At 39.7% G+C, this 17,041-nt stretch overlaps 1 protein-coding gene, 1 long non-coding RNA gene and 1 pseudogene across 2 annotated transcripts in view; 1 reads left to right on the plus strand and 2 right to left on the minus strand.

Moving 5' to 3' along the window:
- The window catches only part of ntm (neurotrimin), a 508,104-nt gene that overhangs the window by 344,884 nt on the left and 146,179 nt on the right, over positions 1–17,041 (minus strand). The gene's annotated exons all lie outside the window — the stretch shown is intronic.
- Positions 1–17,041, minus strand: part of LOC145431522 (uncharacterized) — a 246,480-nt gene that overhangs the window by 179,499 nt on the left and 49,940 nt on the right. The window lies entirely within an intron of this gene.
- Positions 1,437–11,944, plus strand: LOC145431584 (G2/M phase-specific E3 ubiquitin-protein ligase-like; annotated as a pseudogene).

Below are 17,041 nucleotides of genomic sequence, written 5' to 3' on the forward strand. Positions count from 1 at the left end.
ACATCATTATATACCACCTAGTCCAACTTCAGTAACCTTACAAACGTCACTGCTGTTTAGTTTCCTGTCTTCATTGATGTTGGAAGTGATAGCAGAGCTGTACATTTGAATTTTTTCAGAAATCTCTCAGTCAGAACATGCTTAGGTAACTAGCGAAACTAGCAAGCTAACTTCCGCTAACTTCCTGCTAACTTCTAACTCCATTAAATGTAATAAATTCTATTTTCATGGATGCCTGGATGTTAAACTTCATAGTTACACCTGGTAAAGCAGCAATGCTGGTCATTTTATTAAAGATGAAAGAATTTAGACAATTTTTAACTCTCAGTGATGCTGCAGTGTTCGTTTGACTTTTGGACCTGAAGCGGATGGACCCAGATTACTCCCAGATTTACGAGCACCTTAGTCCGACAAATACGGCAATAACGACGGCCTGCTTGCATGTTCTACAAAAAAAAGTGCTTTGGTGGGTATCTGACGGACAAACACCAAACCAGTTCCACATCACTGAAGTGGCACCATTTTTACAAACCAATTCTGGTTCATCCGTTTCACTCAACAATCCGTTTTCTCCCTTCTCATTCTCCATTGCCGCCATGCGTTTTCGACCATGTGCGTATGAAAACAAAGGCACTGTGCATACGCGTTTTACCCATATTCTATCGTGATATTTCATTTTCTTATCGTTGCCTAACATTGTACCGGTGGCTGTAGCTCAGGTGGCAGAGCAGGTCAGCCACTAATCAGAAGGTCGGTGGTTCGATCCCAGGCTGCCTCCTGGCTGCATGCCAAATATCCTTGGGCAAGATACTAACCCCATGTTTACCTACTGGTGGTAGTCAGAGGGCCCGGTGGCGCCAGTGTCCGGCAGCCTCGCCTCTGTCAGTGGCGCACTGACAGCTGTGGCTACAACGTAGCTGCCATCACCAGTGTGTGAATGACTGAATGTAGTGTGAAGTGCTTTGGGGTCGTTAGGGACTAAAAAAGCGCTATACAAATGCAGGCCATTTACTATTTTATTACCGTGAACAGTATAATATGGCCCAGCCCTACACACTATGATATATATGCACTATTTTTAGAAACAACAGTGCAAAATATAGTAACTACAAATTAAATAAGGAGAGATCACTTGATGGAATTGAATATGATTTACTGAAATAGAGAAGTTAATGTATTTGGCGATTATACTCCAATGCTGCATCCACCTGAGGACCTGGACTTCGCAGGCTAAGTGGGCCGGGTGCTCCGAAAGCCGGGTGGACCAGAAATGAGCGACTGAAATTGGACGGTCTAGCCTTCAGAATTACATCACGAGCTCTCTCGGTGGAGTGAAACTCTGTCAAATGCTCCTAGCTATCTAAAATACGGGCCAATCTGGGTTACAGTTTTTCAATTTTGTTGTCCAGGTGGAAAATCGGGAGAAATTTGTGAGAATGGTGGCACTGAAATTCAGGATTGGCATGTATGTCTGTAAACCCAACGGGAACAATGCAGCAATTCACAACGCGAGTGATATAAGAGCCGGAAAGATAAAACCTGTCTAACCTAGTTGCATGGCATCTATCTTGAGCTATTCTGACCCAGGCTTACTGTCTACTCATGGGATTATTTCTTCTCCACATATCAATTAGGTCTATCTTAGTTAAAACATGAGACAAGACGTTGGAGGACTCGAAATGTGTTTCCTTGCCGGTTCTGTCCAGGGTATAATCAACACAGCAGTTCCAATCTCCACCCCAAATAATACATTCACTGGAATCTATAACACTTAAATTGTCTTCCAATATTTTAAATTGATATTTCAGTTCTGGACCATAATTTGATGAATACACATTAATAAATTGAATGACAACACCATGAATTTCTGCCTTTACTCGTAAAATCCTTCCATTAATATATTCTGCACTTGTCAAAATCTGGATGTCCAGAGTTGGTGAAAATAAAATTGATAGAAGGAAGAAAGAAGGAAGAAAAGCAGTGAAGAAGAAAAGGTATATAAGAAATACCGAGTGATGTCTGATCTTGCGATTAATATAAAGATTTCACATTTTCCTCAAATGACTTTTAACCGCTCTTTTCCCCCGTCCAAAATTAGTTACAAGTTTCCTTAAACAATATCGCTTCTTCTCATCCAGGAGATCCACACCAACAACTTTCTGTATTGTCTTCACAGACTGAATAAACTTGTCAACATAAAAGTCTGCTACCAAAACTGATCTCCCATATCGTCCAAGAAAGAGTTAATTTCTTCTACAAAGGTTTTGGTTTACATATTTTCAGTTTGGGAAAACGCTTTCCCCAACAGAGAAACAATCTGAATCAGATTCATAATTGTACTCTATGTTTGCCACACTGTTATCATGGCAACAAGCCTGCATCGTAGATTATCTCTGTACCTTTATGCCCAATCCAACCTGTTCAGCTTCTTCCACAGTCTGTTACACTGTGTAACATTTTATTTCATTTATAAAAGCTTAGCAACAGTTTAACATGTAAGCTGGTCACTACCAAGTGACATTAGCAACTTTCTTAAGGAACTGACAGTGTCTAAGTGTAGATAAATAAAACAAAGGGTACATAAATATGAATATAGTTTCTGTTTTGTTTTATAGGGCCAAGGGCCAAGTATCATGATACTTTCAACAAAGATGTCATCCTTCTTCCACGGCCATCAAGCAGTGTTGTTGTCAAGCATCGCACAAAACAACATTTACATGAACAAGGGCATATATTGAATGGATTTGAATTCCAAAAATCCTGGGACCAGAAAACTGTCTCTGAACAAATAAGGGACACCTTTGGAGATAAACTTTCTATTGATGTAAGGTAGGTTGTGCTGGCAGTCGAAACCTAATGCGACACAGCTTTTGTCAGTAGTCTTTTCGATATCTAGGCATTTCAAAGCTTTACATAACGATTTAAGTCAGAGAACAGGTAGACATGAGTCAGTAAACTAAACTAAAAGAACCAAAGCAGTTATCCTTTCTTGAACACTCCATTTTTGGCATATTTTTTTGACATTTGTACAAAGTTTACTTCTCTTACTACTGGTTTAAGTCTGATTCAAAGAGGAAAACAAGATTAGCTCTAAAAAAGTTATTGGAACATTTTAAGTAAAAGTAATTGTGAGAAGGATCTATTAACTCTTGAAATTTCTCACCCTATGGTAGCTGGGATAGGCTCCAACCACCCCACCTCTGATAAGAATAAGCAGAAGAGGTTGGATCGATGGTATTTAATGTTCAAATTCAATATATGTGAATTATTATTATTTTATTTCTAAGGATGATATTACAAGCTACAGCAGTGAGGAAAACTGTGAAGAAAACCCTGTTTCATCAAGGCAGCTGCGCTCATCATCTTCAGACAGTTTTGCCAGTTCAACAGCTGTCTTCCAACCAATCTCTGCTCCTACGCAATCTCCTGCCTCATCAGTTGGTAATGGAACATTATTAACGGGAACTCCTGCCTTTTATAGTTACCTTATCCTCAGCGCTCCGTGTGTCTGTGGCCTAGACACAGCTGAAGCCTGATTACAGCGTCTGGGCACCGAGCAGCCTCGATAGCCTAGAAAGGTGCTAACCGCTAGGCTAACTAGCAACAAGATGCCTTCCCTCTCCACAGATGACTACCACAGCTTCCTGCAGAAGATTGCAGCACTGGAGACAAAAATTCATCGCTTAGAAGTAAACGTGGAGGTAAATGGACTGTGTGGAAATGAAACAACCTTGCCTTTGACTCAAAACAATGGCGATGAGCAAGCTAGCACACAGCTAAGGAGCACAGATAACATGACCAAGAAAGTAGACTTTGTGCACTATTATAAATCCTCAAGCGATAATCCCCCCTTGGACTGTCTTGGTGCAAAACCAAGACATAAATCATGTCTCCTGGAAGGGGGAGGACGTACCACAGGCAGGGCACAGCGAGCTGAAATCTCTGAAACCGACTGGCCTTCACTTCCTACGAGACAGAGAAGCTCTTCTACCCCTGTATACGAGAGGAAACAGGACTGGACAACCGTGAATAGGAAGGTTAACAACAAACCTTCAAAACAACTGAATGTGAAACTGCAGAACAGATTTGCTCCACTATCAAACGACCCTGGATCTATATCGGACAACCATCCATCTAAAAGTAGCGAAGTAAGGCCTGAAAATCCACGGGGAAAGCTAAAGGCTAGGCCTGAGACGCTGATTGTGGGTGACTCTGCTGTAAAGGATGTACAAAGCATGTGCGGTAAGAACACTAAAGTCCTCTGCTTTCCTAACGATATGGTCAACATCCTGAAGGAGAGAATTCTTCAAATTGCAGATGAATATCCAACTGTGACAAACATTGTCCTGCATACAGGGTCAAACGATGTGTCCAAACAACAATCGGAGGTTCTGAAACGGGACTTTATTGGATTATTAAACACTGTAAACTCTCTGAATGCAGCTGTATTCATCAGTGGGCCTGTACCGCCGGTCAGAGGAGGAGACGAGAGATTCAGCAGGCTGTTTACACTGAATAAATGGCTTATATCAGCATGTGCTGACCACTCAGTGCATTTTATCAACAACTTTAATATTTTTTGGGAACGCAGGCATCTGTTTAAAGCAAATGGATTTAATTTTAACAAGTCAGGGGTGAAACTGTTCACCTCCAACTTGTTTTATTCCATACGTCATCCATCTGTGCTTGGAGCCAAGGCTGAGATAAACGAGGAGTTATCTCATAAAGAAGAACAAACAGTACTCCAAGAACAGACAAAGCCCAGCAGAAACCTTGAGGAGGAGCTCCATCTGCCCCCACCCGGGAAGAGCCTCAGAAAGGAGAGACATCTGAGGCAAGAAGAGGCAAGAAGAGGGGTCCCTATTTGCCTCCAACTCTCTCAACAACACCAACGACCAGGACCAGGATCTTCCCCAGTCCCCCAAACCCCTGACAGGCCATCACCCCCATCACCCTCCTCCCCCTCCCTTTCTCCCTCCTCCCCACACCTGAAATTCACTGAAGAGATGATGGAGCGGGTCAATGCTGGGCTCAGATCTACCCCCCGGCCCAATCCCTCTTTGTCCCCCATAAACCCCCCACCAAAGCAGCCAAAGGTTCGCCACCGAGCCCCACCCTCAACAGAGCAATCGAAGTCACATTGCCCCCCTTAGTTCCTCCTTACCACCTTCATGCTTTGTCTCCGCAGTCTGATGTGTGATGTGTGGAGGGTCCGGGCTGCGAGGATTATGGCAGTGGTGACTTTTCCCAGGAGAAGCTGGGGCCCTGTTTACTAGAAGGTTTTAAATTTCTGTACTTTTAGGTGACAGAAGGAGACATGTGGCCTGGTCAAAACACAGAGAGCTGCACTCTAAAAGATCTTTAAACATAGTAAACATACCTTGTGTGCCACAGACTGCTCCCAAACACGAGGGGACAAGTAATGCCTCTAAAACACTTAAGTTGGCTTTATTAAACGTTAGATCTTTAGCTGGGAAAACATTTTTAATTAATGATTTAATCACTGAGCACAGCCTTGATTTTATGTTTTTAACTGAAACTTGGTTGGACCAAAATAACAGTGGAGCTGTTCTCATCGAGACGACCCCTCCTAACTACAGTTTTATCAGTGAGGCCAGGGTGAGCAGGAGAGGAGGAGGGGTTGCTGTCTTATTTAATGAATCATTTCAATGTAAGCAGCTATCTCCTGGAAGTTTTCAGTCTTTTGAATATGTGGCTTTACAGCTGAAGGCCCCATCCAAAGTTGTGTTTCTTAATGTTTACAGGCCTCCCAAATACTGCACAGACTTTTTTAATGACCTCAGTGAACTGCTGTCTGTGATCTGTGTTGATTTCGACTGTGTAATTATTGTTGGGGATTTTAACATCCATGTGGACAACCCTCAGGACAAAGGGACTAAAGACCTGAGTAACACTCTGGGCAACTTTGGGCTGACTCAGCATGTAACAGAGGCCACACATAATAGAGGACACACTCTCGACCTACTGATCTCCAAGAGCCTGAGCATTTCAAACATTACTGTGTCTGATGTGGGCTTATCTGATCATTACTGTGTTTTCTTTGAAAGTAAAATCTCAGCCCACACAAATATATCAACAGCAGTGATCACAAAACGGTGTATAACTGAAGACAGTAGTGAGATCTTTAACCAGGTCTTCCCATTAACACCTGACCTGTCCAAAGGTTCAGTCAATGAGCTCGTCAATAGCTTTAATGCAAAAATGTTAAATGTAATGGACTCTATTGCCCCCATTAAGGTGAAGGTTATCTCTGGAAGGAAAAAGTCTCCATGGAGAAACTCCACACTAGTGAAAAATGAAAAAAGAGAGTGTAGGAAAGCTGAGCGCAGATGGAGAAAAACAAACCTCCAGGTTCATTATGACATCTATAAAGAGAAACTTCACAATTACAATTTACAACTGAGGAGTGCAAGAAGGTCCTACTTCTCTGACATCATCACTAAAAACAGCCATAATGCTCGGGTCTTATTTTCTACAGTTGACAGGCTAACAAACCCTCCTGTGCCAGTGGCAGCTGAACTTCATTCAACCATGGCCTGCAATGACTTTGCCAAATTCTTCACAGACAAAATCCAAAAGATTAGACAAGCAGTTGGAACATCAACAGCAGATCCAGGATATGTACTGTGTCCACCGAAAAGCTGTTTAAACACCATCAAACAGTTTCACCCGATTAACAGCAAAGACCTGGAGGACATCTTAGGTCAACTGAACTCCTCCTCTTGCTGTTTAGATGTCCTGCCAACAAGTTTTTTCAAAAAGGTCTCAAAGACTTTAGAGTCAGACCTGTTACAGATCGCCAACTTTTCCTTAATGTCAGGTGTGTTTCCAGAACCACTAAAAACTGCTGTAATCAAACCTATACTGAAAAAGGACAATCTTCACAAGACACAAATGAAAAACTACAGGCCGATCTCAAATCTCCCATTTTTAAGTAAGATCATTGAAAAAGCAGTTTCTCAACAGCTCAATTACTTCTTAAAACAGAATAACTGCTACGATGCCTTCCAGTCAGGTTTTAGACAGAACCACAGCACTGAAACCGCTCTGACAAAAGTGTTTAATGACATATGTCTGAACACAGACAGTGGAAAAATGTCAGTCCTAGTTTTACTGGATCTCAGTGCAGCATTTGATACAGTTGACCACAACATATTACTCAAACGACTGGAGAACTGGGCAGGTCTTTCAGGAACTGTACTAAACTGGTTCAAAACATACTTAGAAAACAGGAAATACTTTGTATCAATAGGTAACTTCACATCCGAGCAGACAAGTATCACATGTGGAGTTCCCCAAGGTTCCATCTTGGGACCCCCTCTGTTTAACATTTACATGCTCCCACTGGCACAGATTATAAAGAACAACAAAATAAACTACCACAGCTATGCAGATGACACACAAATATATATCACAATGTCACCAGGAGACCGAGGCCCTGTACAGGCTCTTGGTAAATGCATTGAGGAAATTAATGACTGGTTGTGCCACAATTTTCTCCAACTAAACAAAAACAAAACTGAAGTAATAGTCTTTGGCGCCAAAGAAAAACGATTACAGGTCACCAGAGAACTTCAATCTATACATCTAAAAACCACAAACCAGGCGAGAAATTTGGGTGTAGTGATGGATGCAGACCTAAACTTAGAAAAATACATTAAGACAATAACAAAATCAGCTTACTATCACCTCAAGAATATTTCAAGGATAAAAGATCTGATGTCTCAACAGGACCTGGAAAAACTAGTCCATGCATTCATTTTTAGTAGGCTTGATTACTGTAACAGCATCTTTACAGGTCTACCTAAAAAATCAGTCAGACAACTACAGCTCATTCAGAACTCTGCTGCTCGAGTCCTCACTAAGACCAAAAAAGTGGACCACATCAGTCCAGCCCTGAGGTCTTTACACTGGCTGCCTGTCCGTCAGAGGATAGACTTTAAAGTTCTGATGCTGGCCTATAAAGCTCTGAATGGTTTAGGACCAAAATACATCAGTGACCTCCTGACCCAGTATGAACCTTCCAGATCCCTCAGGTCATCTGGATCCAGTCTTTTATCAGTTTCCAGAGTCAGAACCAGACACGGAGAAGCTGCATTCAGCTTTTATGCTCCTTATATCTGGAACAAACTCCCAGAAAGCCTCAGATCAGCTGAAACACTCAGTTTATTTAAATCCAGGTTGAAGACTCACCTATTCTCAGCTGCATTTGAATAAAGCACCAAATCCACACTTTTAAGCTTAAATTTCAAAACTTACACTAACTACTGATCTTATCTATTTCTGATTTGATCTGTTTTGATTTTATATACTGTTTTGTTTGTTTGTTAAGCTTAAATTTCAAAACTTACATTAACTACTGATTTTATCTACTGTTCTGATTTTATCTGTTTTGATTTTATATACTGGTTTGTTTGTTTGTTTGTTTGTTTGTTTGTTTGTTTGTTTGTTTGTTTGTTTGTTTGTTTGTTTGTTTGTTTGTTTGTTAAGTGGGTTTAGAGCTCTGGGTAGCTCCCCAGCTGGGTCTAGACTGGGTCTAGAGAGTATTTTAAATTCAGGGAATTTAAAATAGAAAGTAGCTCGTCCACAGAAGGACTGGTAGCTCCCCTTACGATAAGGGTTCAGATCGCGCGAACAGGTGTGGGATTGGAGCTCTGGGTAGCTCCCCAACTGGGTCTAGACTGGGTCTAGAGAGTATTTTAAATTCAGGGAATTTAAAATAGAAAGTAGCTCGTCCACAGAAGGACTGGTAGCTCCCCTTACGATAAGGGTTCAGATCGCGCGAACAGGTGTGGAATTAGAGCTCTGGGTAGCTCCCCAACTGGGTCTAGACTGGGTCTAGATAGTATTTTAAATTCAGGGAATTTAAAATAGAAAGTAGCTCGTCCACAGAAGGACTAGTAGCTCCCCTTACGATAAGGGTTCAGATCGCGCAAACAGGTGTGAAATGTGTGTGTTTAGTTAGTTTGTTTGTTTGCTTGTTTTAATTAATTTTAAATCATGCTTTTTATTTGTTTTTGTTTCTAATGTCTCTGTAAAGCACTTTGAATCACCTTGTTGTTGAATTGTGCTATACAAATAAATTTGCCTTGCCTTGCCCCATGAAAGTAGTATCTTACACAAATACAGCAGCACTTCAACAAACATTTCCTTCAGCCAGTTACCAGTGTCTTCATTGGAAATCTACCCTTCCACTAGTCAGCCTTCTACCTCATCTGCATCTTTAAGTGATCCAGTTCTGGTCCTGACGTGCCAAAATACCTCAAGCTCACCCTACCAGACCAGGAATACAGAGAATCATTGTTCAGCATTACCCTCTACATCAACACACAGTCAATCTGTAAACTACGATAACTACCTTTCAATCATGACTCCACTATCTGACAAGTCTTCTGGTGATGAGGAACTTAACCAGGCTATATTAGCAAGCTTGCAGAGCGAAAGGTTAGTTTCAAATACAGTAGCCAATTAAACACACCATATTTGTTGCAATCCAATTCTGTAAACAGTGTTGTGAAGGAGTGTAATACATCCTCAGATTTTAATATGCATATATGATATTTATATTTGCTGTTAACAAAACCGTTTTTGAATAATGTCTACAGAGTCAAATGATAATGCTGTAATCCTGGCAAATTTTATTTTATTTGAAATAGGCAGCAAATTTTTAACAGAGCCAATCTGACAATGAAATTTACTTATTGTGCATTGAAACTCAAAAATATCATATGTTTCTTTGCTCTACTGCTTTCTAGCTCTCCAAAACATATAAACAATATAAAAAGCCACTGAGCAATATACTCCTTTGTACATTTTGCTTATGATTATGATAATTTCCTTTAGGGATTAATAAAGTATGCTGATTCTGATTTTGACAAAACTTTGTATGTCCTTGTAGCCCTTGTATGTGAATGTTTTTACTGATGTTCTTTTCAATATTTTTTCTTTTTTTTTCTTTTCTTTTTTAATCCTACAAGACTTCAAGTTGTTTGGTATCAGCAAAAGATATTTTGGAGGAACTTTCTGCAAAAATAAACCAACAGAAGAAATGCAAGTTCAACATTAATAGATCAACAGTCCTGGATGGAGCAATTAGAGGTTTTAAACGAGCGACATATGATCCATGCCACACAATTTCTGTCAGATTTTCTGACGATATGGGAGTACCTGAAGAGGCTGTTGACTTGAGTGGACCAAGAAGAGAATTTCTAAGACTTCTGATCAAAACTTTGCCCCTGTCTCCAATGTTTGAGGGTGAAGAAGGCAAAATGAACTTGGCGCTTGATAGTGCTGGTATGTATTGATTTTAGGCTGATATCCCTGGAGTAATGCAATAAAAAAAATCATTTTTATGAAGTTCTTGTCAAGCGCTTTCATGCATCTATTGACATGTAATGTTTTTCATTATTTCTAGCCATGAGGGAGGACAGGTACTTCATTGCAGGCAGAGCCATTGCAGTAAGCCTTGTACATGGTGGTCGACCAGCAGGCTTTCTGTCCTCAACACTCTTCTCTTGCCTTGTTGATGGCCCAGATTTGGCTAAACAAGTTTTTTAAAAGATGTTGCCAATAGTGACCTGCGTGAAAAAAAAATAATTAAAAGGGTAAAACTGATTTGTCAGTTGTTGGATAATGTTTTAGTATTGTGTGCATTTCGTTCTACTCCATGTATTAATTGGGGCCCATTAATTTTAAATGTTTTAATTTTTTTTATTTGAAGGTTAAAGAGTGTAAATCCTTTTAAGATCTGATAGTAGCAACTGAGCCACTTCAGGAATACTTAGCCAATGCTGGCTGCCTGAGGCCACTGCGGAGATCAAGACAGAATGCAGAAGCTGGGGACAATTCTTGCCTTCGCCACTGGAGCCAACACTGTTCCACCAATTGGCTTCTCTCCACAACCGTCCATTGAATTTCTTCACCAAGAGCCTGATGCACAAACCATGTTTAAACTACCCATTGCAAACACGTGCACTTACCACTTCATACCTCTTACAAAGACTTTCAGGAGAATATGGACTTTGCATTAGGTAATACACATGGTTTTGGAATAGCTTAATTCCTGGTTAGGTTAGTATGCTAATCTGAGCTTTGCACTCAGTTAAATTAACGAGTGTCAATCATTAAGTAATTCTAAGGGGGGGTTGGTTTGAATATCATTGCATTTTCTTTCCCAGACATCAAACAAAAACTGTTCCACCTAAAACACCAACTAACACACTTGAGACCAAGCTGAATTTACTTTATGTTGCCATATTTCATATTTCACCCACCTATTTTTGATTGGAGGCTCTGTTTTTGCATTGACCTTTTAACAAATGTTCATTTGCTTCAAGTCTTTTTGCTTGTCAGGGTACCTTTCTACAAGTATACAATAGTTATAAGGACTAACATAATTAAATTCAGTTTTTTTTTTCATTGCATTAATTTATGTGCATTGTGATTATTTTTGTTTTCTAGCTTTGTACTTGTTTGTTGCTTTTATTCTCTGGTGTTCTTCAATATTGTTTATCTGACACTTCTATTCTATTTGATCAGTGATCCATGTTTGATGTATTTACTGACTGTATTAATGTTAATGTTATCAGTTTGAGTCATCTTGTTCCAAGACAATACATCTGGTGATTGTGATTACCAAAAACCTCAATAGAAAGTGGTTGTACAAATTTATTTTTTCTTTTAACAAGGTGTTTTAAAACAAAACATGGTTGTAAAATCTCAACACACTCACATAATACAACTCATAAATTCTTTAAAATTGTATACAAACTGTCAACATGCATGTAAAGGTTGATAGTAGGATTCTTGATATTTAAAGCTGTGACTAAACTTCTAATAATACTGAACTAACAACAGTCTTGGCACTGTATTCTTTTTAAGCTGCACAACCACAATTACAGTAAATGAAATTTTTCCAGAGGCCTTATTGATATTTTAGGATTGTCTCTCAAGAAAACGAACGAGGTTGCAAAATAAATTTATATCGTTATTGCCATCATCTTCAAATGGATCAAAGGTCGAATGGATCAAAGTTGAAGTGTAGCCATCATGGTGTCACTGATATTTCCATCAGTGACACCATGATGTTAATTGATGGAACAACGACATTATTGTTTGTCTCCAGCTCTGGCAGTGGTCTGCATTCATCAATACCAAAGTCATTTTCACAAATACAATTCATATTTGGGTTATGTATTCCTGCATTGTTGATAATGCCCCTTTGCCACAGCTGAAGAGGGGTTTGCCCTCCTTGTGTTGAAAGTCTATGGTTATTCCACTGGTTCTGAAATTCTGTGGCAGCTCTTTGAATATGTGGCAAATATATATAATGAAGACAAAATAAATGGACCTCATTAAGTGAATCTAATACACCATGCTCCTCCATAAAATTGAAAAGATTAACAAAATGATATGAGACCACTCGATTTAATTCTGCCCATAATCGCTCAATTCTTTGATTATGCACAGACCTGCCAGTGATAACACTATGCCTGTTCAGTCCTTGCCTGTAAAGCATGAAACGGGCAACACCAGTGTTTTCTAGTCCATGATCACATCTCACTCTGGATGGCATTCCAAAGTTCTGAACACCAACCATGAAGAGTGACAAAACACTTGATGCCCTGTTGTTATCTAAACACGCAAGGTAGATGATGGTTCTACTGAAACCATCCACACAGCCATGGAACACCATCCTCCATCTCACAAGTTTGTGGTTTCCATCTATATGCCTATAGAAAAATGAAACAAGTATAAGTTATGTATGGGGAAACTATGACATGGTCAAGGATATGCACAAGTTTGAGTAAATAAAACAATGAGTTATTTTGCTTTAGATATTCCATTTCGCTATAGAATTAGAATCAGGACTGTTTTTCTGTTAGAATTTTCTCACCATAACTGATTGGGGGAAAGGAACACTGTACAGTCATCGACGTATTGCATTGCGTCTTCTGAGGGAACATCCAAAGGGGTCAATTTCTTGTAGACTTTGTCTTACATGCCACCTTTGAATGCGTAACCCACGTGACCTCAAGCTGCCATGCACATATCGTTCACCTGCATTTGTGGTATACTGAAGAATTTCCCTAACAACCCTGTTCAGGTTTTCATTGGATAATGTTGCATAAGTCGGTGGCTCAATGCCAAGCTCCTCTCTGTGCCTGTACAGAGTACGGGAGCTAACCCCTAAGCATGTTGCAATGCTTTGCCAGTTCATTCCAAGAGATACTAAATGAGATATTTGCTCTCTTGAAATGCTGTATCGCGGTCGACCTTGAGAGCAAGTCATGAGAGGTGGAGGTAGCAAGACAAGTCTGTTCTCAGATGTAGTTCCTTGTCCTGTTTCATAAGCAGTCAGTAAAAAATTTAGCCATCCATTTAAGGACTGTAATGTATTCACTGCTTCTCTGTTTCTTGCATCGTCAACAAATCTTGAGATGGACAAAATTCCAGATAAGGTTTGAATGTGATCACCAAGTTCTCTATGGAGCCTCTGACGAACAAAAGAATCTGTAGCTTCTCTTTGAATTTGTTCCAAACATTCTAATACATTATTTAAAAAAGTTCTAATGTCATTTTCATTACTACTTACTCGACAAATTAACTGCAATACTAGCAAAGAAAGCAGGATGACTTTGAACAGCTTCATTGCTTGGTTCTTCTGGTTTAGGTCTGGGTATGTCAAGTAAGTTCTCCAAGTGTATTACATTTCCTGGTTTAAGAATGACTTCCTGCTTAAAGGATGAACTCCCTGTTATAGGAAATGCAGATGTGAATGTCAGAGTGTATGTATGCAAGGGTAAAGGATAAACACTGGGATTGTGTATATATATATATATATATATATATATATATATATATATATATATATATATATATATATATATATATGTATGACTAGAAAGGGCTGCACCTGCAAGGAGAATAAATATATGTCACCATAAAAATATGTAGCATTAAGAAAAATAGAATACGTGTGTGAAAGGAAGATTAATGGATGTATGTGAGAGTGAATATACATGGATATGAAATAAGAATATATGTATGTGAGAGTGACAATACATGTGCCTGAAAGAAGAATATATGTATGTGAGAGTGAAAGAATGTATTTTGGCTTGACACAGACTCAGAGACGCGGACTAAACACAGAGACCTTACTACACTAAAGGGGATACACAAGCAGGGATGACACCAAACAGAGGGAACACAACAAAACCCTGGGAAACCCAAAACAACAGTCACAATACATAAAACTACCAAAAGTAAAAGTACACAACCAAAAACACTGGGTAACAGACCAAGAACCATGACACTACCACTTCGAAGCTAAAATGCAAAAGCTTGGGCTATATGGATAAGGGACAAATTGGATAATCTGCAAATACAATAAGGCCATGTCCACATAAAAGCACAAGTTTTGCTATGTTTATTGTCCCGTAAGTATATCAATTTACCTTTGGGAATGTTCCCCATGGAATCATATCAAAGATAGTTTTTCTTAATACTAAACCACTTGCAAAGCATTTTTGTCCCTATTAATAATTTAGTCCAAAAAAAATGGCGGAAAAGATCCAGATCTACAAATTCCTATTTGGGGAAGTGCAACTTATATTCTGCAAGATGTGCACTCATACATTTGTATATACCTGCTCCTAGAAACTTAAAAAGAGAAAACAACCCCAAACTATGACAGTAATAATTGTCACACATCACCCCACATGCTTTTGCAGCAGTGATATAAACAGCACCAGAAGCCCCAGGTTTAAGATTAACATGTTATGAGAAGGGAACTTTATAGCTTTAATTCCAGATTGACTAATAGGGAAAAAGAAATAAGAATTGAGTATTATATTAATGGGCTGAGATTCAGTTTTACTTTGAAAACATCACATGTCATGTCAAAGGCTCTGATCAGTGCGAAACTTATGGATCAAATCTGTTTCTCACATCCCACTCACATAGCACCCCTGGCTTTCTCACAAAGGCACTTTCATTTTCATTTGCACACTTCTTAAAGCAGAAAGACAGTCTGAAGCTCTCTGAAGCAGTCTACACTACACTGCCCAAGCCAATGATTGTAGAATGATGAGATCCTTGTCTCAGCACTCCCTGTCAAATAGATCAAACAAATAAATATTCTCATTTTAGACCTTTCTTTTCACTCTACCCACTCTGCCATCAGTCGGCCCTAGGTCCTTCAGCCTGTAACATTTGAGATAATAAGCTTCATCGCTGGTATGGTTCCTGTGATCATGACAACAGTAATACCAGTGGTAATATGGTTTTATGGGGTCTCTCATCCTGCCATCTGCTCAACTCTCCTGCACATCTCTGGCTGCTCAGGACCTGATCTGAACTCCCTGTGCCATCTGGCCTCTCCTGCTTAATCCCTCCCTTATTCCTTTTCCCTGTCGTTCCCTGTTAACCCCACAACATCTCTCCATTAATATTGTGTGTGTGTGTGTGTGCGCGAGCACCCTTAAAATACAGTAATATACAATCAGTGCATCAACTCAAATCAAATGCTCACCACATGACACTTTGCTTCTTTAACTTGTAGTAGATAACCAGTGCAGGGATCAGTTCAGTTGCTCCCTTTAGCAGTCACCATAGCATCCTCCTCTGTCACATCAATGCTCTGCTTGTCTTTCTTCACTACATCCATGAATATTCTCTGTCATCTACCTCTTTTCCTCCTGAGGTAGTTATATTTTCAACACTTTGTCCAACATATCCATTATCCCTCCATGGCATACTTCCAAACCATCTCAGCCTTGCTTCACTAATTTTATCTCCAAACAGAGCTCTCTCTGTTATAGTTATTTCTAAGATCTTTGTGAGGGCAACAGATCTTAAAAATGAATCAGTTTCCATAAGGGTTTACCCAACTTTTGGGGTTGGGGTGTGGGATGGGAATAGAGAACAAAATACACATACAGACTAGGGCTGGGCGATATGGCCTAAAATATATCGCGGTATACTTTGAAGCATGTGCGGTAACGATATATATCGCGATATATTCTTTTCTTCTGTATTTTTGCACTAAAAAGGTGCATTTAAAATCCTTTAATTTTCTCAAAAATCTACAGTGTGCCTTATGATCTGGTGAGCCATATGTATGAATTCTGGTTGTGCTTACTGACCTCGAAGCAATTTCATGTGGAACACGGCACTCAAAAATCTGTCAAAAATGTTTTAGTACGACTTTGGTAAACTACAAAGCCACACCGCTTGATGAATTGTTGCATGGATTGGATGGATTAAGCCTACCGTAGTCAGGAGCCTCACGGAGTAATCTGGGTCCAAAACTCCGTTCGGTTCAGGTCCCAAAGTCAAACAAACACTGGGGCATCACTAAGCGTTAAAAACTGTCTAAATTCTTTCATCTTTAATAAAATGGTCAGCGTTGCAGCTTTACCAGGTGTAACAATTAAGTTTAACATCCAGGCATCCATGAAAACCGAGCAGAGTTAGATGTTAGCAGGAAGTTAGCTCGCTAGTTTCCACCTAAACATGATATAGCATGTTCTGACAGAGGTTTCTGGGAAAAAAATAAAACATACAGCTCTGCTATCACTTCCAACATAAATGAAGACAGAAAACTAAACAGCAGTGACATTTGTAGGGTTACTGAAGTTGGACTAGCTGGTATATAATGATATGCTTATGTGATCGCTAGCGGCACAGCTATGTTAGCATAACATAAACAGTGAAGCTGGAGGATGAACGCAAACTTTTTTTCCATTCGATAAAACTTAACGTGAGGGTCTGATGGTTAGGGACAAATGCAATCGCATGGCAGGATGCTGTAAACAGACCAAATTTCAGTCAGGACAACAACTGAGATAATCCATCCACAATACAAGGTTAGGCATTAGTATACTGCAACAACATGGGAACAGAGCAGCTGCGAGAGAATTCAACAGTAATGAATCAATAGTACGGAAGTGGAGGAAGCGCAGTTTTTGGCTTTCCTCGTTTTCTAAAACATGCTTTTGTCAGAGGTTGTGTGTGGAGG

Source organism: Astatotilapia calliptera, chromosome 10, assembly GCF_964374335.1.
Source record: "Astatotilapia calliptera chromosome 10, fAstCal68.1, whole genome shotgun sequence".
NCBI classification, from domain to species: domain Eukaryota; kingdom Metazoa; phylum Chordata; class Actinopteri; order Cichliformes; family Cichlidae; genus Astatotilapia; species Astatotilapia calliptera.